The sequence below is a fragment of the Pseudorca crassidens genome, chromosome 1, assembly GCF_039906515.1.
Source record: "Pseudorca crassidens isolate mPseCra1 chromosome 1, mPseCra1.hap1, whole genome shotgun sequence".
Lineage (NCBI taxonomy): Eukaryota > Metazoa > Chordata > Mammalia > Artiodactyla > Delphinidae > Pseudorca > Pseudorca crassidens.
In genome coordinates, this window is record NC_090296.1 from 80,613,234 (window position 1) to 80,619,073 (window position 5,840).

A 5,840-nucleotide genomic window follows, 5' to 3' on the forward strand; every position below is an offset into this window, starting at 1 on the left:
TATTAAATACGGAAAGTAACCTAACTCACAATAAATTCATTCTCATCATTACTGATAATGATAATCACTCACAAAACATATCCTGAGGTCCTTTGCATATTCATTCATTAACCAAGCTGGCAAATCATCACTTTGACACATGGGTTATCCATGACTATCAGGCACATAGCTCTGTAAGTTATCCAGCCAGGGACCCCTACTTTATCTAAAGAGTAAGACATTGGTCAAAATTTTTTTTTCAAACTTTTATTGAAAAGCCGAGGGTGTGCTGTATCCCTTATCAGAAAAGACGCTTCTCATATGAGTGGAGGCTGTGGACACCACCTTCCACCTGAGCTGAGGATGTTCCCTCCTCAAACTTGAGCTCTCCAGAATACATCATGGCTTGGACTTCGGTTGAACTCTTGGCACCAATGTCCTGGCAGGAGTGCTAGATGCCGGCAATCAGGTAGGGAACAAATCTGTGCATGGATCCTTTATCCTGCACAGCCCCAGACAGCCCCTGGGCCACCTTGATTTTGTCAGCTTCACTGAAGTATCGGTTCTGGCTGCTGAGATGCTTGTCCATGGCATCGAGAGAACCCATACCATGATATTTCTTTAGCTGGATCCCATCAGAGAAGAAAACTCGCCAGGGGCTTCAGTGGTAACAGCCAGGAGGGAGCCCATCATAACTGTGGAGACCCCAAGGGCCAAAGCTTTGGCAATATGGCCCACATTTTGGATCCCTCCATCAGCAATGACAGGGACATCAAAGCACCGTGCATATTCTCACACGTTGTACGCTGCTGTTGATTGGGGCCGCCCACAGGCCAGCACTTCTTGAGTGATGCAGATGGAGCCACTGCCCATTCCCACCCTCAGGCATCTACACCAGCATCAGTGAGGTTCTTGGCCTGAGCAGCTGTGACCACATTGCCTCCAATGACTTGGAGACTGGGGTATTTCTCTTTGATGTATTTGATCATGTTGATCTGGAAGACGGAGTTTCCCTGGGAAGAGTCCAAAACCATCACGTCCACACCAGCCTGGACTAGCAAGTCCAGCTGATACTTGTCATCCTCATGAGTGCCGATGGCTGCTCCACACAGCAGTTGCTTCTTGGCATCTTTCGAGGCCAGTGGGTAATCTCGGTTTTTCTTCAGGTCTGTCTGGGCAATGATGGCAACCAGCTTATCATCTTCATTCACAGTGGGTAACTTTCCCTTCTCGCTGTGCTGCAGAATTTCATTTGCTTCCTTCAATGTGATGCCTGCAGGGGCTACCACCAAGTCTTCCCTCTTCAACAAGATCACTCCCAAAAACCGGTCATGCCCCTCCTCCTTGAGAAAATCAATGTCCCTTAAGGAGATGATGCCCACCAGGTGGCTCCCTATCCGGCCTGTGTCAGTGATGGGGATACCACAGAAGCCATGCCGGGCCTTGGCTTCAAAGACATCCCACACTCGATCCTTGGGACTGAGGACCACAGGGTCCATGATGAATCCCTGCTCGTATTTCTTCACTTCACGAACTTCATTGGCCTGGAATTCTGATGTACAGTTGTAGTGGGTGAAGCCAATACCACCTGTAAGCGCCATTACTATGGCCATCCCAGCCTCTGTGACTGTGTCCATGGGTGAGGAAACCAGTGGGGTCTTCAGAGTGATATTTTTAGTCAGCGCAGAGGTCAGGTCCACTTGGTCTTCAGTGAAGTCGACGTACCCGGGGAGAATGAGAAAGTCGCTGTAGGTGAGACTGTCCGTGCAGTTGAACAGCTGCTGTGCAGTGAGTCTATCGTCTGGCATGTAGGATGTGCCGCCGCTCTCAGGTAGTCGGCCATGGCTGGCACAGGGCAAGGCCGAGCGTCTCCGAGGACCATGCCGCAGAGCCAAAATTTTTATATACTGGTAATTTGGGGGGAAAGCTTAAATCACCATTATAACTTCTAGTCATGTAATTCTAAATGACTTAGACTGAATTTCTTATAATGTGTGTTAAGCTAAAAAGAAAAAGTACTTTTGATTATTTAGAAATTTCAAAATTCTGAAATCTGTGAAACACAGTTCTTACAGCAATGATTCATCAACTAAGAAATCATATAAATGGGGCTGTCTATTATTGCAAGAGTCAACACATTTTTACTGACATGCATGTCTTCTTAAATAGCCTAAAGTTCTTTTCTATTATGTTAAACGACCAGTATCCTCCAGATCTGGACTAGACAAACCAAGGTACACATTATTGAAAGTCTTGCCATGAGTCATTTGGCAATTATCTGAGAATAATTACCCTTGGAATCCTGACTCACAAATAATTTAGCTATTCAGCCCACCTTCTTTGTGCAAAAGCTTAGTGTGAAATGGGAACCAAGGAAATAAAATAAACGTCTGTTTCCAATATTCAGAACATCTGCATGAGTAAAAATTATTCAAAAAGATACCATGAATTTTTTAAATGAAATGCAGCATGTAAAAATTAAGCACTTGATCTTTTCCTTTATATTTCATTAAAAAATTCTAACTAGACTATCACCAGCTGTACATTTTACTACATTTTATATTATGGCAGGCAGTCAAAGCAATACCGCATTCTTTCTCATCTGAATTCCACATAAAAATTAATTTAAAAAAAAAGGAAAAAAACAGAGCATGTCTTTTGTCAGATGCAACAAAGAGTTAAGGATGTCATACAAACCGAGAAGAGACAATGAAAATGATCCAAAAACAAACTTGATTCCAAATAGAAAGTCTGAGATAAAAGAAAAGTGATATTGTTTGATTTCTTGTTAATTCAGACTTCCTAAAAGAAATGGGAATTTGGATAAGAAATTTTGTTTAGCTTTGGAGAAAGGATGCACATAATTTATAAGTAAAACCTGAGGAAATGGAGAAAGTCATCTTACTGGTTATTTTTTGTCCTGTAGCCTGACGATTCATAAACCAAGCAAGAAGAATATGCAAGTTATAAATCAGGAATCAACCAATACCAATCAAGTTTCCATATTTTTAAGAGAAACAAAGAATAATTAGGGAAAACATTCGTAAGACAAGCAAGAATTATTGTCTTGGGCTTCTCTGGTGGCGCAGTGGTTGAGAGCCCGCCTGCTGATGCAGGGGACACGGGTTCGTGCCCCGGTCTGGGAAGATCCCACATGCCGCGGAGCGGCTGGGCCCGTGAGCCATGGCTGCTGAGCCTGCGCGTCTGGAGCCTGTGCTCCACAACAAGAGAGGCCACAACAGTGAGAGGCCCGCGTACCGCAAAAAAAAAAAAAAAAAAAAGAATTATTGTCTTAAATAGGCAGATCAAACAATATCACTTAGGTTTCGGTTGGCATTTCCAATTGCTTTATGTAAATTGATTAGTCCAAGGATTTGAAAAGTTTTCCTCTTTAATTTAAAAATATTCATTCTGTTAACAAGTAAGCAAAACAAACATGGCTCACACCCTTAGCTTCATCTGTAAAATGAAAAATAGCATTGAGATAGCATCTCAATAAATGTTGTTCCCTTCCCCATTACCTCTCTATCTCACATTAATGGAAAGTCACAGGCCATACAGAATGAATACCAGATAGATAAGATCGTTTAGGTTAAGTGACAACATGTGTCTTTTGCTTGGCTTTTGGAAAATGTTGATTGCCTCTAACAACAATATTGCCTGTAATCCTCATCATATAATAAGAAATGAAAATAAGATATTATTATATTTTTCTCTTTTGAAAAAAATGTCATTGAATTTTTAAGATAGATGTATCATATTCTTAGATGATAAAGTTTTTTTTTAGAAATGCTATACATTTCTCTTACATTAGAAACACTAAACATTACTAAGATGTACAAATTCAAGTATACTGTATATGTTCATTTTAAGACTTATATCCATGCTGTAGATCACGAAAATAAATTGAATGTTCTATAATATTTGTCTTTTAAACCAAAACCCAGGGTGGAGAGAGATGGGAAATAATAACACGGATTTACTTTTTTAATACTTAGCCACGGCTGATCTCATATTTGTAAAGGAAAGTAAAATTATGATGTTAATATTGTAGAACTGACAACACACTTAAAAGAATGTAACTCTACACTGTTTTCTATTGCCTATGAAATCCTAAGAAAACAGAATTTTATCAACAGAATTATTGCTAGGAAAATTATAATAATAACTGGCAGTATTTTCATTATTTTTTCTATTTACTAGGAAAAAAGTAGAAAAAGGATGAAGCATGTGATGCCTTTACGTAATATCGCACTACCTCACCTTAGCATATGGCTACATAAGGATTGAAAAAATTGCATGGATTTTGTTTTGAATTTCATTTAAATTAGAATTTTCTCACATGTTCAATCTTATGAAATTTGCTAACATTTGATCTTCTCTTCAGTAATCAATCTTTTGTTTTCCTTTTTTGTTGTTCTTGTTATGACTTTTTTCCCACTTCTACTATAATCTTCCTGAAAAAATGTTATTAATATTTGGGCCTTTAAGAATAAACAGTGTCAATGAAAAAAAATCTAATATCCCTATATAATTTATACTATAACTTCTCATTACTCTCCACAGAAGGGTAAAAACATTTTCATGAAAAAAAAAGCTATTTTAGTGACCTTTTGTCCCTCCCTAAGAGGAAGAAGTCTGACAGGTAGATATATGGAGAGTTTGTTATTGTAAATTCCAGATCTTGTGATTATCTCTGACTCAACTTCTGGGGTTTTATCTGGAATTCCTGTGAAGGGTCAACAAGTGTATTACTGCCTGTCTTCACCTTCTTGTGACCTTAATTTTAAAACTACACCTTATAGGACTCAGAAAGCAGATTATCGTGCTGTATTTCAGCAGATAGACTTTGGAATGGGACGCATCAGAAAATATATCATTATCTCAAGCAACCAGAAATCTACAACTTTTTAATATATTTATGTATATCTACTTTTGTTTATCTTTAATTGTAGAGTTTAAGGAAAAAATTTTAGGAACTTTTTGACTCCAATACCTTTTCAGAGCCAAACATCCCACTGCATTATTTCTTCTGGGGGAAAATTTTTTTATAGTATTTCTATAATTAAATGATATCTAATATAGATAGATGTAGATGTATTTACATAAATACATTTTAATAGATAAACCATGATGAATATTCATATTAAAATTTTGGAAAATAGACAAATGTAGATAAAGCAACACATTTTGATGATATAACTTGTCCACATATACTAGAAAACTGAAATGAGCCATTTCTGAGTAAATTTTAAGTATAAACTTTAAGTTCACTGGTTCCAAGCCTCCAATTATTGCTCCAGAAACCTGGAGCAGTGGTTAAGAATAACAGAACTATTACTATTACGGGATGGTGAAAATAGGTTTACTAAAATGAACACATAACATAGGTAACAAATGGTGGAAACAAATGTACAAGAAGAAAGGAAATTAAAGATGAATATATAGAAAATCTCCTGGAAAGGAGATACTGCAGTGTAATGCTTAAAGACTATGATTTTGACGTTGCCTAATGGGTTTCAGACCACTTGCTAGATGTGAGATGTGTGATCTTAGGCAGGTCATTTAACCTCTCTAAACGCATTTTTCCATCAGTGAAAAGAATATAAAATTGTGCCTATCTTATAGGTCTGACATGAGGATAAAAAGTTACACATTTTGTACAGTACCTGGCATATAAGCCTTTGTTGTTATGAAAATGTACACTGTAAATTTAACAAAATAATTGGATGATAAACAAAACCATCCAAAATTATAGATGATCCAAAATGTTACTATAGTCTAAAATGTAAGGTCCCAATTAATCTCAAATGCAGTTATGGGATAAAATTAAATTCTTATTATTAGAAAAGGAAAAGAAT

The 5,840-nt window shown here is 37.7% G+C and overlaps 1 pseudogene; it reads right to left on the reverse strand.

The window, feature by feature from the left end:
• Positions 1-230: 230 nt before the first annotated feature.
• On the reverse strand, positions 231-1,822 carry LOC137226967 (inosine-5'-monophosphate dehydrogenase 2 pseudogene; annotated as a pseudogene).
• Positions 1,823-5,840: the final 4,018 nt, after the last annotated feature.